Below are 16,603 nucleotides of genomic sequence, written 5' to 3'. Positions count from 1 at the left end.
CTGGGTAGAGTCTCTCAGAGGACAGTTATGCTAGGCTCCTGTCCTCAAGTATAGCAGAAGTATCATTAATAGTGGCAGGGATTGGTTCTTGTCCATTGGATGAGTTTCAACTTGGGCCATTCCCCCAGTCCCTGCTCCATCTTTGTCCCTGTACATCTTATAAGCTGGACATATCTTAGGTCAAAGATTTTTCCGGTTGGTTGCTGTCTTTATTTCTCCACTGGGAGTCCTGACTGACTTCAGGAAGTGGCCACTCCATGGAACCCCCCACTCCCACGTCCTGTCCAGAGTCTCTGGCAGTTCCTAAAATCAACAGTGATCAATTTTTGTTCTCTCTCCCCTTCCAACCCCTTCCCGCCCCTCCCCGCCCCCAATTCCCCCTATAAGTCCCTTTCCCCACCCTTGGCTCCCTACCTCCTTCCCCTCTCCAGCCCCTCTCCCAGTGAATTTCCTCCCTCCATCCACCTCCGAGGTCTGGTGTGTTTTCCCTTGTGAATGAGATTGAAGTATCCTCCCTCCGGCCCTGCTTGTTATTTGACTTCTTGTCTGTGGGCTGTAGTGTGTGCATCCTGTACTTTATGGCTAATATCCACTTGTAAGTGAGCATGTACCATGCATTTTTTTTTCTGGACTACCTTACTCAGAATACTATTTTCTAGTTCCATCCATTTGCTTGTTTTTAATAGTTGAGTAGCATTTCATTGTGTAAGTGACTGTGCTGGCTAGTTTTTATGTCATGTGATGTAGGCTAAAAGTAATTTGGGAAGAGAAAATATCAATTAAGTCTGAGGAAATTTTCTTGAATGATGTTTGATGTGGGAGGACGCAGACCATTGTGGACAGTGCTGTCTCTGGGCAAATACTCACTGGGTATTTAAAAAAATGGGCTAAGCAAGCTGTGGGATGTGGGGTGTGGGGTGTGGGGTGTGTGTGTGTGTGTGTGTGTGTGTGTGTGTGGCAAGTTAGTAAGCAGCATCCCTCTATAGCTCATGCAATTCTTGCTTCTAAGATCCTGCCTTGACTTCCCACCCAGACTTCATTCTATGATGGGTAGTGATGTGGAAGGATAAGCCACATACGCCCCTTACCCATCATGTTGCTTATGATCCAGCAGTTTTATCATAGCAGTCGCAACTCTAAGTAAGGTAGTGACAGAGTTTCTGATCCATACTTTTTGTTCCTTTCCTCCCTTCATTTTGAGATATGGTCTCAGTGAAGTCCGCACTATTGTTGAAATCACTGTGCATCCCATACTGGCCTTGTTCATGATCCCTGCGCCTCAGCCTCTTCCGTGCTGGGGTGACAGGCATGCATTCATAACTGGCCCTATACTTTAGTAGCACTTTGCATACTGGGAAAGTAAATGTGACAACTTCTATTTGCTGCCTTATTCTATGTAACTGTTGGGGAATCAATGAAGTCAGTGTGAAAGTATGTTGTGCACGGTAGCAGCTAACTGTTTTTGAGGATTACTGCAAGGGGCTTCTTCCTAAAGATGATAGACATTATTAAATAAAATGAAAAGATGTACATTTGTTTTGGATTACTATGTGGCTATAGACGAGGGTCACCAATAACTGAATTTGTTCAATCTTTATATTTGTTGAAAAGGCTGTTGTATAGGTTGGATTCCGGACTAGATTGGTAGATCTTAAGGATTCGATGAAATAATCAAGCCCTGCATTTGTTTAAAAAATTAAAGTGGATTTGGGGATTTTGGAAGGTGATTTATGTTAAAAAGTGTTGTTATAGACCTGGATGTTTAGACAACATCTTGGTATATTAAACGTCAAGCTCATATAGAGTAAAGTACCTCTGAGGAGGATGTAAATCTCAGGTTTTTATTGAGAGACACAAACACATTATCACTTAGACTGTGACTTAATATATATTATAGTGGACTCCTGGAAAATCCCAACATATCTTAAGGTTTTTTTTTTTTTAAAGATGTTTAAAGATGTTTTTGAAAAGATGCCTAATCATTGGTAGCATCTAGCAATCATGTTTGCTTCCAGCATCAGTAGAATATCACTTCTAGGGAGAGTTTACTATTATATTTTCAATCTATATGCTCATATTATAGTATTTCTTTTTCAAGAAATGAGGTTAGTTTATTTTGTATTGAACAGTCTGAGATACTTTTGACAGATGATCTTTTATCTGATTGCAGGTTTTGAGTTGATTTTATTGCACAGTAGGATTACAGATTATCCCCAATGATGGCATCCAGGAAAAGGTGAAAGTTGGATCTACTGAAAGCATGCAGTTCTAATTCCTTTTAATTAGCACAGGGCTCTCAGGTCACCTGTGGGAATCCATGCTAACCGATGCTTCAGTCTCAGCTATTGAGTGGTTTATCCTTGACCCTCCTCCTCCCTCTAACCTATTTGATGGAGCAACTGTCCATGTTGAAGTCAGAGGGTTGACATTTCTTGCCTTTTCATAGGGCAAGAAAAACTGAAAGATAAAGATTAAATTATCATAGGGTTTTTGTTGTTGTTGTTGTGGTGGTTTTTTTTATTTGTTTGTTTTTTTTTTTTTTTTGGCCTCCTATAGGAGTCTGTAATTCTAAAGTGTATAAACACATCTAATTCCTAAGCATATATCCTTGGAAACCACTAATCGGCACTGTTTGCAGCTAACAGTGGCAGCTGTATGTTGTGGTAAGTTTTAAAAACATCAGAATTTCCAATTTTGTTTTTTTGTCTCTTGTTCTCACACAAACCTTTGTGCTTGACAGCCTACCTAGAAACACTCAGGTGTGCTGGATTCTTTTGTTTGTTTATTTATTATTTTCCTGCCTGCATGTAGAAACTATATTTGAACAAGTGTTTAATGTGCTGACTCTGGTATTAGCAATTCTCTCTTTGTTTTTAACTTTCCTGTTAATTCAGTCTACTTCCTAAGTATTTTAGAAGTTAATGATAATTTATGTCTCAGAGATAACAAGATGAGATCTCTATACTTATTTTGAAGATATTTAAGATATTCTTTCTTGATTGAGTTTGCATGTAATAAATTGTACAAATTCAATTACATTGCATCTGATAGGAACCGTATGCGTTCTTTTGGAATTTTCCAAAATGAGTATATAATCTATAATTTGTAATTGAGTGCCAAATTTCAAGGTTAGAATTTATATGTGTCACCTCCTTGTTGTAAATCTGGTTTTGTTTTTACCAAACTGGAATTGTGAAAGGTGCTTTTAAATTTCAGAGGCCTGTCAGTTTTGATATGTGAGGATAATTTTGAAGATATAAAATTCTCCCCCACCTGTCCTCTCTGGTCTTTCTCCCCCTCAAAACAAAAACTAGAAAACAGATGACTATATATAGACATTACAATTAGCAGGTCAGTGATTTGTGAACACTAAACCGTAAACCGTCTCCTGTAATGACTCAGCCCTTCTCCATGGCTCATTAAAATAAAACATCCAGTTTCCCCAGCTGGCAGAAAAACAGTGAATTTCATATAGAATTGTTCACAGAGCTAGCCTCTCTTTGGTCTTTTATTAGTGGGCTGCACGATTAAATCTGTTTATTCTTCATAGCTTGTCTTTGACACATAAAGGAGATTTAAGTTTGATTTACCTGTGAAGAAGAGGAAAGACTCTGGGTCCTGTTTCAGCCTTCAGTGTGATGACTGTGGCTCATGATATAAAATTTAAGAATGACTGAATCAGTCTTAGGTTCAATGTTCTTTTCTAGGTGTCCTTGCTATGATATTTTATTACTGATGAGCCATCTAGAGCTCATAGAGTTGTCAGAAACCTCAACATTTCTTGAGCCTCTGATAGCTCTGGCAGCTCTCTCACAGTGTAAAGCCTAGTCAGGTCTGGCGGCCCATATCTGTAATTCCAGAATTCTAGAGGCAGAGCTAAGAAGGATCACTGTAAAGTCAAGGTCAACCAGCCTAGTAGTGATACACAGTCACAAGCAAGTAAAGAAGACCGCAAGCAAAATTCAAAGCCACGTAACCATAGGGAAATTATCTATAATTCTCATTCTCTATATTTAGATAAAGAAGTTGTGAGCTGCTTAAAATATTACCTTTTTTTCAGATTCTTGTTTTTATTTCTCTGCGGGAAGCATTTAGCCTTGTAAGTGTGCTTCCTGTGGTAGCATGGTGATGGAATGCTGGAGACCACTGTGTTTGTGCTTTGTGGACCTGTGTCTGATGTAATTACTGATCATATCCTACAGAGCAACCAAATGATGTAGTTACTCTCTACTGACCTAGTGGTATAAATAAGGATTCCTTGGCTTAGTAGAACTTAAAAGTAAGAAGAACAAAAAGCCAAATCCTCTTATAGCTCAAGGTAACTATTATTGAATCAAAGTGATTTAAAGATTAAACCATGTAGCATCTTTTACCCATGAAGAAACATTTTCAATAATTTAAGGTTTATAGTGTTTTTCAGAATAGTTAGAGCTCTCTCTTTTTTTTTTCCATTTTTTATTAGGTATTTAACTCATTTACATTTCCAATGCTATACCAAAAGTCCCCCATATCCACCCACCCGCACTCCCCTGCCCACCCACTCCCCCTTTTTGGCCCTGGTATTCCCCTGTACTGGGGCATATAAAGTTTGCAAGTCCAATGGGCCTCTCTTTCCAGTGATGGCCGACTAGGCCATCTTTTGATATATATGCAGCTAGAGTCAAGAGCTCCGGGGTACTGGTTAGCTCATAATGTTGTTCCACCTATAGGGTTGCAGATCCCTTTAGCTCCTTGGCTACTTTCTCTAGCTCCTCCATTGGGAGCCCTATGATCCATCCATTAGCTGACTGTGAGCATCCACTTCTGTGTTTGCTGGGCCCCGGCATAGTCTCACAAGAGACAGCTACATCTGCGTCCTTTCAATAAAATCTTGCTAGTGTATGCAATGGTGTCAGCGTTTGGATGCTGATTATGGGGTGGATCCCTGGCTATGGCAGTCTCTACATGGTCCATCCTTTCATCTCAGCTCCAAACTCCGTCTCTGTAACTCCTTCCATGGGTGTTTTGTTCCCAAATCTAAGGAGGGGCATAGTGTCCACACTTCAGTCTTCATTCTCCTTGAGTTTCATGTGTTTAGCAAATTATATCTTATATCTTGGGTATCCTAGGTTTGGGGCTAATATCCACTTATCAGTGAATACATATTGTGTGAGTTTCTTTGTGAATGTGTTACCTCACTCAGGATGATGCCCTCCAGGTCCATCCATTTGGCGAGGAATTTCATAAATTCATTCTTTTTAATAGCTGAGTAGTACTCCATTGTGTAGATGTACCACATTTTCTGTATCCATTCCTCTGTTGAGGGGCATCTAGGTTCTTTCCAGCTTCTGGCTATTATAAATAAGGCTGCTATGAACATAGTGGAGCATGTGTCCTTCTTACCTGTTGGGGCATCTTCTGGATATATGCCCAGGAGAGGTATTGCTGGATCCTCCGGTAGTACTATGTCCAGTTTTCTGAGGAACCGCCAGACTGATTTCCAGAGTGGTTGTACAAGCCTGCACTCCCACCAACAATGGAGGAGTGTTCCTCTTTCTCCACATCCTCGCCAGCATCTGCTGTCACCTGAATTTTTGATCTTAGCCATTCTGACTGGTGTGAGGTGGAATCTCAGGGTTGTTTTGATTTGCATTTCCCTGATGATTAAGGATGTTGAACATTTTTTCAAGTGCTTCTCTGCCATTCGGTATTCCTCAGGTGAGAATTCTTTGTTCAGTTCTGAGCCCCATTTTTTAATGGGGTTATTTGATTTTCTGAAGTCCACCTTCTTGAGTTCTTTATATATGTTGGATATTAGTCCCCTATCTGATTTAGGATAGGTAAAGATCCTTTCCCAATCTGTTGGTGGTCTTTTTGTCTTATTGACGGTGTCTTTTGCCTTGCAGAAACTTTGGAGTTTCATTAGGTCCCATTTGTCGATTCTCGATCTTACAGCACAAGCCATTGCTGTTCTGTTCAGGAATTTTTCCCCTGTGCCCATATCTTCAAGGCTTTTCCCCACTTTCTCCTCTATAAGTTTCAGTGTCTCTGGTTTTATGTGAAGTTCCTTGATCCACTTAGATTTGACCTTAGTACAAGGAGATAAGTATGGATCGATTCGCATTCTTCTACACGATAACAACCAGTTGTGCCAGCACCAATTGTTGAAAATGCTGTCTTTCTTCCACTGGATGGTTTTAGCTCCCTTGTCGAAGATCAAGTGACCATAGGTGTGTGGGTTCATTTCTGGATCTTCAATTCTATTCCATTGGTCTACTTGTCTGTCTCTATACCAGTAACATGCAGTTTTTATCACAATTACTCTGTAGTAAAGCTTTAGGTCTGGCATGGTGATTCCGCCAGAAGTTCTTTTATCCTTGAGAAGACTTTTTGCTATCCTAGGTTTTTTGTTATTCCAGACAAATTTGCAAATTGCTCCTTCCAATTCGTTGAAGAATTGAGTTGGAATTTTGATGGGGATTGCATTGAATCTGTAGATTGCTTTTGGCAAGATAGCCATTTTTACAATGTTGATCCTGCCAATCCATGAGCATGGGAGATCTTTCCATCTTCTGAGATCTTCCTTAATTTCTTTCTTCAGAGATTTGAAGTTTTTATCATACAGATCTTTCACTTCCTTAGTTAGAGTCACGCCAAGATATTTTATATTATTTGTGACTATTGAGAAGGGTGTTGTTTCCCTAATTTCTTTCTCGGCCTGTTTATTCTTTGTATAGAGAAAGGCCATTGACTTGTTTGAGTTTATTTTATATCCAGCTACTTCACCGAAGCTGTTTATCAGGTTTAGGAGTTCTCTGGTAGAATTTTTAGGGTCACTTATATATACTATCATATCATCTGCAAAAAGTGATATTTTGACTTCCTCTTTTCCAATTTGTATCCCCTTGATCTCCTTTTGTTGTCGAATTGCTCTGGCTAATACTTCAAGTACTATGTTGAAAAGGTAGGGAGAAAGTGGGCAGCCTTGTCTAGTCCCTGATTTTAGTGGGATTGCTTCCAGCTTCTCTCCATTTACTTTGATGTTGGCTACTGGTTTGCTGTAGATTGCTTTTATCATGTTTAGGTATGGGGCTTGAATTCCTGATCTTTCCAAAACTTTTATCATGAATGGGTGTTGGATCTTGTCAAATGCTTTTTCTGCATCTAACGAGATGATCATGTGGTTTTTGTCTTTGAGTTTGTTTATATAATGGATAACATTGATGGATTTTCGTATATTAAACCATCCCTGCATCCCTGGAATAAAACCTACTTGGTCAGGATGGATGATTGCTTTAATGTGTTCTTGGATTCGGTTAGCGAGAATTTTATTGAGGATTTTTGCATCGATATTCATAAGAGAAATTGGTCTGAAGTTCTCTATCTTTGTTGGATCTTTCTGTGGTTTAGGTATCAGAGTAATAGTGGCTTCATAAAATGAGTTGGGTAGAGTACCTTCTACTTCTATTTTGTGAAATAGTTTGTGCAGAATTGGAATTAGATCTTCTTTGAAGGTCTGATAGAACTCTGCACTAAACCCATCTGGTCCTGGGCTTTTTTTGGTTGGGAGACTATTAATAACTGCTTCTATTTCTTTAGGTGATATGGGACTGTTTAGATGGTCAACTTGATCCTGATTCAACTTTGGTACCTGGTATCTGTCCAGAAATTTGTCCATTTCGTCCAGGTTTTCCAGTTTTGTTGAGTATAGCCTTTTGTAGAAGGATCTGATGGTGTTTTGGATTTCTTCAGGATCTGTTGTTATGTCTCCCTTTTCATTTCTGATTTTGTTAATTAGGATTTTGTCCCTGTGCCCTTTAGTGAGTCTAGCTAAGGGTTTATCTATCTTGTTGATTTTCTCAAAGAACCAACTCCTCGTTTGGTTAATTCTTTGAATAGTTCTTCTTGTTTCCACTTGGTTGATTTCACCCCTGAGTTTGATTATTTCCTGCCGTCTACTCCTCTTGGGTGAATTTGCTTCCTTTTTTTCTAGGGCTTTTAGATGTGTTGTCAAGCTGCTAGTATGTGCTGTCTCCCGTTTCTTCTTGGAGGCACTCAGCGCTATGAGTTTCCCTCTTAGAAATGCTTTCATTGTGTCCCATAGGTTTGGGTACGTTGTGGCTTCATTTTCATTAAACTCTAAAAAGTCTTTAATTTCTTTCTTTATTCCTTCCTTGACCAAGGTATCATTGAGAAGAGTGTTATTCAGTTTCCACGTGAATGTTGGCTTTCCATTATTTATGTTGTTATTGAAGATCAGTCTTAGGCCATGGTGGTCTGATAGGATACATGGGACAATTTCAATATTTTTGTATCTATTGAGGCCTGTTTTGTGACCAATTATATGGTCAATTTTGGAGAAGGTCCCGTGAGGTGCTGAGAAGAAGGTATATCCTTTTGTTTTAGGATAAAATGTTCTGTAGATATCTGTCAGGTCCATTTGTTTCATAACTTCTGTTAGTTTCACTGTGTCCCTGTTTAGTTTCTGTTTCCACGATCTGTCCTTTGAAGAAAGTGGTGTGTTGAAGTCTCCCACTATTATTGTGTGAGGTGCAATGTATGCTTTGAGCTTTACTAAAGTGTCTCTAATGAATGTGGCTGCCCTTGCATTTGGTGCGTAGATATTCAGAATTGAGAGTTCCTCTTGGAGGATTTTACCTTTGATGAGTATGAAGTGTCCCTCCTTGTCTTTTTTGATAACTTTGGGTTGGAAGTCGATTTTATCCGATATTAAAATGGCTACTCCAGCTTGTTTCTTCAGTCCATTTGCTTGGAAAATTGTTTTCCAGCCTTTCACTCTGAGGTAGTGTCTGTCTTTTTCCCTGAGATGGGTTTCCTGTAAGCAGCAGAATGTTGGGTCCTGTTTGTGTAGCCAGTCTGTTAGTCTATGTCTTTTTATTGGGGAATTGAGTCCATTGATATTAAGAGATATTAAGGAAAGGTAATTGTTGCTCCCTGTTATTTTTGTTGTTAAAGTTGGCATTCTGTTCTTGTGGCTGTCTTCTTTTTGGTTTTTTGAATGATTACTTTCTTGGTTGTTCTAGGGCGTGATTTCCGTCCTTGTATTGCTTCTTTTCTGTTATTATCCTTTGAAGGGCTGGATTCGTGGAAAGATATTGTGTGAACTTGGTTTTGTCGTGGAATACTTTGGTTTCTCCATCTATGGTAATTGAGAGTTTGGCCGGGTATAGTAGCCTGGGCTGGCATTTGTGTTCTCTTAGTGTCTGTATAACATCTGTCCAGGCTCTTCTGGCTTTCATAGTCTCTGGTGAAAAGTCTGGTGTAATTCTGATAGGCCTTCCTTTATATGTTACTTGACCTTTCTCCCTTACTGCTTTTAATATTCTATCTTTATTTAGTGCATTTGTTGTTCTGATTATTATGTGTCGGGAGGAATTTCTTTTCTGGTCCAGTCTATTTGGAGTTCTGTATGCTTCTTGTATGATCATGGGCATCTCTTTTTTTATGTTTGGGAAGTTTTCTTCTATTATTTTGTTGAAGATATTAGCTGGCCCTTTAAGTTGAAAATCTTCATTCTCATCAATTCCTATTATCCGTAGGTTTGGTCTTCTCATTGTGTCCTGGATTACCTGGATGTTTTGAGTTAGGATCCTTTTGCATTTTGTATTTTCTTTGACTGTTGTGTCGATGTTCTCTATGGAATCTTCTGCACCTGAGATTCTCTCTTCCATTTCTTGTATTCTGTTGCTGATGCTCGCATCTATGGTTCCAGATCTCTTTCCTAGGGTTTCTATCTCTAGCGTTGCCTCGCTTTGGGTTTTCTTTATTGTGTCTACTTCCCCTTTTAGTTCTAGTATGGTTTTGTTCATTTCCATCACCTGTTTGGCTGTGTTTTCCTGCTTTTCTTTAAGAGCCTGTAACTCTTTAGCAGTGCTCTCCTGTAAATCTTTAAGTGACTTATGAAAGTCCTTCTTGATGTCCTCTATCATCATCATGAGAAATGTTTTTAAATCTGGGTCTAGATTTTCGGTTGTGTTGGGGTGCCCAGGACTAGGTGGGGTGGGAGTGCTGCGTTCTGATGATGGTGAGTGGTCTTGATTTCTGTTAGTAGGATTCTTACGTTTGCCTTTCGCCATCTGGTAATCTCTGAAGCTAGCTGTTTTAGTTGTCACTGTTAAGAGCTTGTTCTTCAGGTGACTCTGTTAGCCTCTATGAGCAGACCTGGAGGGTAGCACTCTCCTTAGTTTCAGTGGGCAGAGTATTCTCTGCAGGCAAGCTCTCTTCTTGCAAGGCAGGTACCCAGATATCTGGTGTTCGAACCAGACTCCTGGCAGAAGTTGTGTTCCACTCACTAGAGGTCTTAGGATCACGTGTGGAATCCTGTGTGGGCCCTTGCGGGTGTCAGGCGACTCAGCTGGCAAGGTAGCCGGGGCTCGAGTGGAGTGGAAGGGGTTTGTGCCCCAGATCAAGCCCGGGTAGCCTGCTTCCCTATGTACCGCAGTCTCAAGTTCCACGCGATTGGATTGGGGTAGGCGCTGTGTTCCACTCAGCAGAGGTCTTAGGGTCCCGTGGAGAGTCCCGTGTGGACCCTTGCGGGTGTTGGGCAAGACTCTGCTGGCAAGGTAGCCCGGGGCTCGAGTCTCGAGTCGAGCGGAAGGGACTTGTGCCCCAGATCAGGCCCGGGTAGCCTGCTTCCCTATGTACCGCAGTCTCAAGTTCCGCGCGATTGGATTGGGGCAGGCACTGTGGTCCACTCACCAGAGGTCTTAGGGTCCCGTGGGGAGTCCCGTGTGGGCCCTTGCGGGTGTTGGGCAAGACTCTGCTGGCAAGGTAGCCCGGGGCTCGAGTCTCGAGTCGAGCGGAAGGGAGTTGTGCCCCAGATCAGGCCCGGGTAGCCTGCTTCCCTATGTACCGCAGTCTCGAGTTCTGCGCGATTGGATTGGGGCAGGCACTGTGATCCACTCACCAGAGGTCTTAGGGTCCCGTGGGGAGTCCTGTGTGGACCCTTGCGGGTGTTGGGCAAGACTCTGCTGGCAAGGTAGCCCGGGGCTCGAGTCACGAGTTGAGCGGAAGGGACTTGTGCCCCAGATCAGGCCCGGGTAGCCTGCTTCCCTATGTACCGCAGTCTCAAGTTCCGCGCGATTGGATTGGGGCAGGCACTGTGGTCCACTCACCAGAGGTCTTAGGGTCCCGTGGGGAGTCCCGTGTGGACCCTTGCGGGTGTTGGGCAAGACTCTGCTGGCAAGGTAGCCCGGGGCTCGAGTCTCGAGTCGAGCGGAAGGCGTTAGAGCTCTCTTTAAGACAACTAAAGGTTGGTGTGGGGATGTGTCCCTACGCCTGTGAGTGGAGAACAGCCACAGGAGGTGTTAGAAGCTCTCCTCTCAGGTACTTCAGCTTGGTGCCCTCTTGGAGATTAAATTGACCTTAACATTTGCTCCCCTGACCTTTCAGTAACTGCCAGTGAAACTGAAGACCATGCACTGGAGTCCTCTCCCAGTCGCTGCAGAGGCGTTTTCTCAGTAGATATTTTAGTAGTGAGAACTGTAAGAACCTGGAGACTCAGTAAACCAGTGTTAGATTGCTGCGTTTTCCAGATGCATCAAGAGAATGTCTCTTAAGGAAGCAAAGTCTCTATGATGAGAGGAAACGGTGACGGCTGGGGAGCAGAAGACAGGTACCAGCGTTTCTGATTTGATACCTCACATAAATAGAGTAGCACGGATCTCACAGGTGTATATTTGTTTTGACCTAATTATTTTAAAACTCTTGCTTGTCAAATATTTCAGCATCTCTCACTTTTTAATAGATATTGAACGTATGTATTTTTGCAATTAGGCTGCCGCCATGTTTACCCACTGTGGGATTACTAAGTGTGTACCACTACACTGGGCTGTTTTACTTGTTCTCAGGATTGAAGCCAAGAACTCATGCTTGGAAGGCAAGCATCTTATTGGGTGAGCCGTTTTTATAGCTCCTACTTTAAAACCCCCTAGTTGCCCCCAGTTTATTTTGCAGATAAAGTTGATTTGTCTCCTCTAAGCTGTTCATAGTCCAGGGTCCTTATGATTTATAATTTCTTGTCATAATTGGCTATGAGGTAACGTGAGGTACCATGAGGTAACATGAGGTACCATGAGGTAACGTGAGGTACCATGAGGTAACATGAGATACCATGAGGTAACGTGAGGTACCATGAGGCCTCTGAGTTCGTTCTTCTCAAGACTGATGGGATTAGTTAAGGTCTTTTCTTTCAGACCATTTTTTTCCTTCTGTTTTTGTGAGATATGCCATTATAATTTTGGTGGTGATTTCATGGAATCTCTAGATGAACTTGAGTGGTGTGAATGTTTTATTCATACCATTTTTCTAACCTGTGATCATTGGAGTAAACAAAGATAGGGGATTCACCTTTCCAGATTTCAACCTAGGTTACAAAACTATTATCGTCAAAACAACAGGGCCCTTTCATAAATACTCATAGTTTTTAGACTGTAATGGGGAGTCCAAGTCTACAAATGTAGCCCGGTGGTAGAACATTTTTCTGGTAGACACAAGTTCCTCATTTTCATCTCCAGGAAGAGGAGAGGGAGAAAGAGCCCCAAATGCACACATGTCTATAAAGTCAATTTTATCAAGGTTGCTGAGAATGTATTAAGGGGAAAGGAATTTGTTGTAGATCTTGTCCTTATGCAGTGCTCAAAAATTAACCCTAAGTGGTTTAAAATGCTATAAAACTTTTTAGAGAAAATAGACAAAGGATTCCTTCCCATTTACTTTGTCAACAGTTGTTTTTGACTCTGTTACCAAAATGATAGACTTTAAAAGAAATAAAAAAATAAGTGCGCGTCTGCCAATTAAAAAAGCTGCACAGCCAAACACACAGTGAGGAAAAGCAGAGCTGTCATGTGGAAGGTCTTCTGTTACACTAAGTGGGAGCGGCATGATAAACAAGGGCTTTCGTAACTTACACGTGTGAGGAACTCACCCAGCTCCATATCCACTCAATCCAGTGAAGATGAGCCAAGAGCATCAATAGGTGTCCTAACAGAGACAATCTGGAAGTACTCAAGGGTACCTTGGAAGGTGCTCAATGCCATGGAAAGTCTATTAAAGCACAGAACATCATATTACACTTTAAAATTCCTGTTGCCCAAAGACAAGAAGTAATGGCTGTTGCTCAGGAGGTTTAAAGAAAGTGGGGGAGGAATCTATGTGAACTATCAGTGGGGGAATAAATGTATACGGCCTTTCTATCAGTATAAGGGCTTTCCAAAAGATTCCGATGGGGAGAATGACCATTTCACTCAGATGGCCCAGGTTTTGTGTCTCCTTCCGACTGAGGTGAGGTTGGTGTGTTGAGACAGAGCTTGGCTGGTTCTTAACAGCATTCTTCACTCTAGGCAGCCACTATATGGAAAATCTACATCTCAGTGATGGATGAATGGATAACGAAGTGGGGGCAGGGGTAGATAGGGAGAGACAGATCTCTGGGGAAGAGCCAAACAGTACAACAGAATGTGTGTGTCGTAACTATCCATGAATGTGCGTAAAGAAGTTGAGGCAAGCTCACTATGTGAGATGATCAATGTGTTAGTAACAAAATTAACAAAGTTCTAAAACTCAGTCTATGTGTATTGTAGTCATGCACACCTGCCTGATAGGAGTGCTGGCAACTGAACTTGGGGACTCTGCAAGAGCAGGTCTTGTTCTTAACCACTGAGCAACCTCTCTGGTCCATCTATCAGCAATGTTGTAATAAACATAAAAATAAAAAAAGGGAAGTTGCAGAAATCAACTCACATTAATTTTTTTGTCTCTGTTTGGTGGTTTTCTGCATTAGAACTAGCAAAGACTTAATTTCTAAGTCAAATTTTAAGGAAGTTGGAACAAAACTAACAACTAACTGGGATCCACTTTATTACCTTAGTTTTTTATGGTCATACATAAACAGGCAACTTATCCGTCTTATTGGATTAGAGGCATTGCTGAGTCTAGGGTGCAGCCCTTCAGGAGGAAAGGTTTGAAACTAGCCGGTGGGCGTTGCCTGCCTGTTGTCTCACTAAGTAAAGCTGGTTGTACCTTTGACTGCTCAAGGTGTAAGTTCCTGATAATGGCACATTTAACTTCTATAATAAGATTGTTAGCATGTGTGTCGTGATTCTCACAGTCTTCATCCAGACTTTTGACCCCTTATTGTTTAGTATATGCAGCTTTATTATTATTCAGACTTTGGGGCTCCTATATTCAAGTCTCTCAAATTGATCATGATAAAGCCAGTGTAATTTTCCTTGATGTTTATAATGCCACATGCTTTTGTGTACTTGAGGTTGTGTGCTGTATCTTTTTCCTCACCAATTTCACTTCTGTAACATCAGATTTTATTTTATAAAGAACAACAAGTATTTATTTGTTACTAAGTAGCATCCTTTAGATGGCAAATTTTCTTCATTTGTAAGAAGTGGCTCCAGTCATGGCTAGGACTGATTTTTGAGCTTTTTCTGATAACTCCTCTTACTTTCTACTTTTAGCTTCTATAATCTGGGTGGATTAGATGGCAAATTGTGTGTTTTCTCATCTACTTCTCTAAGATTCTCAAATGTTTAGATTTATTCTTTGTTTTTTATTTCAAACAAGAATCATAAACTGGGTTTGTGGGAGCTTTTAGAGCTTAGTAAGACCAGGTTTTTTTTCTTTTTTCTTTTTAAAGATTTATTTATTTATTTATTTATTTATTTATTATATGTAAATACACTGTAGCTGTCTTCAGACACTCCAGAAGAGGGCGTCAGATCTCGTTACAGGTGGTTGTGAGCCACCATGTGGTTGCTGGGATTTGAACGCCGGACCTTTGGAAGAGCAGTTGGGTGCTCTTACCCACTGAGCCATCTCACCAGCCCCAGAATTCTTTTTTGACACTTGCTCATTTTTCTTGTAAAGATACCACTTTTGTTCAAGTGTCACAGTGTTTGCTGCCACCGGCTTTTGGAGGCGTCCAGCGATATATAGGTTATTCCAGTTCATGGGGTCCTCAATCAGTGTGCCAGTGCTAATAACCCCGTTCTTGATAAGCTTCCCGTCACACTTGATCAGGGGGTTGAAGTAGACTCCGGCACCGTAATTATTCTGGATGGAGGAGATGATCCTGGGCCCCAAGAGTTTGAGGAAGGAGTAGTGGCTCCAATTCTTCTTCAGGTTCATCGCATGCCAGGCAACAGGGTCGTCTACTGTGAACACTAAGTCTAACATGGGATTCTCCTGGTGGGCACTGGGTCCTGCCTGACGATACACCATGGAGCCGTAGGCGAAGGCCAAACTCAGGTCCTCGGGAAGTGAGCCAGGATCCTGCGCAGGCCCATGTCCGAGCTGTGCAGTGCCTGCAGCGCCATGGGCGGGCTGGCCCGCCAGTGGGACAGACGGTGCTGTGCCAACCCCTCTTTTTCTTTTTTTAAAATTTTAAGCGATAACCATTTTATATGACCTATGCTTTCCCTGGTGTCCACTTTACGGTATAAATACTTTTTTCAGGAATTCTTTTTATTTACAAGTGTGATGGTTTGTGTATCCTTGGACCAGGGAATGGCACCATCTGAAGGTGTGGCCTTGTTGGAATAGGTGTGACCTGGTTGGAATGGGTGTGTCACTGTGGGTGTGGGTATAAGATCCTCACCCTAGTTGCCTGGAAGTCAGTCTTCCACTAGCAGCCTTTGGATGAAGACATAGAACTCTCAGCTCTGCCTGCGCCATGCCTGACTGGATACTGCCATGCTCCCACCTTGATGATAATGGACTGAACCTCTGAACCTGTAAGCCAGCCCCATTTAAATGTTGTTTTTTATAAGACTTGCCTTGGTCATGGTGTCTGTTCACAGCAGTAAAACCCTAACTAAGACAACCAGTAATAAGACTTTGTGAGTAGTACATTCCTCCTTTGTGACTTGCCTAGAAATGTCTGTATTTGGTTTGTTTAAGAGCAGGCCTCTGAATGACCACATCACCGGCTGACCAGGAATTACTGTCTGTATCTATAACTATCAGGCAGGCAGGGGCAGCCTCAGGGTGAACATTATTAGTCCAGAGCTTACCAGTCCTCATCTCGTTGGCTGTAGGTAATCATGTGGCCGTGCGTGTCAGTTTGTGTCGTGTGTGTCAGTGAGGGGACAGAGCTATCCTCCCGTGAGAAGGTCAGGATGATTGATATTGGCGATGAGTCTCACTTGTACACTATGTTGTACTTTTTAAGACTTTAAATATTGCAGTTGTCTCTTGGAAGTCATTTCAAAGAAGACAAAATCTCCTCACAGACTAGTTCTCTTTGTTTCCTTTTATGTTCTATCGCTGTCTGTATAAGCCTTTAAGATTATGACCTGTTTAGTAATGTTTTGTGGTTTTAATGTGATATCTTAGTGTTTTTTTTTCCTTTGTTAAACTCTCACATTTCAGACAAATTTACTCTCTGAGAAATCATATCTTAAGATTCTTAGCAGTTATTGCATTCCATGAGGAGTCTGATAGTTCCTGTGTTTTTCTTCTCTGGAACTCTGGTAACCTCTCAGTGTCTGCTGCACGTGACACATTTGCTTTTAACGTGGTTCTTGACAAGCACTTTCTCTGCTGCAAGTGATTGAGCTCCCTAGGGCTCAGCACTTTCTCCTTCTTCAGCATC

The 16,603-nt window shown here is 41.6% G+C and overlaps 1 protein-coding gene and 1 pseudogene across 9 annotated transcripts in view; one reads left to right on the top strand and one right to left on the bottom strand.

Annotated features, from left to right (window-relative positions):
* Cep128 (centrosomal protein 128) overlaps positions 1-16,603 on the top strand; it is a 385,966-nt gene that overhangs the window by 209,269 nt on the left and 160,094 nt on the right. The window lies entirely within an intron of this gene.
* On the bottom strand, positions 13,006-15,326 carry Gm47742 (annotated as a pseudogene).

Source organism: Mus musculus, chromosome 12 (assembly GCF_000001635.26).
Source record: "Mus musculus strain C57BL/6J chromosome 12, GRCm38.p6 C57BL/6J".
In the NCBI taxonomy this organism is placed as follows: Eukaryota; Metazoa; Chordata; class Mammalia; order Rodentia; family Muridae; genus Mus; species Mus musculus.
This window is presented reverse-complemented; position numbering and strand designations above follow the sequence as displayed.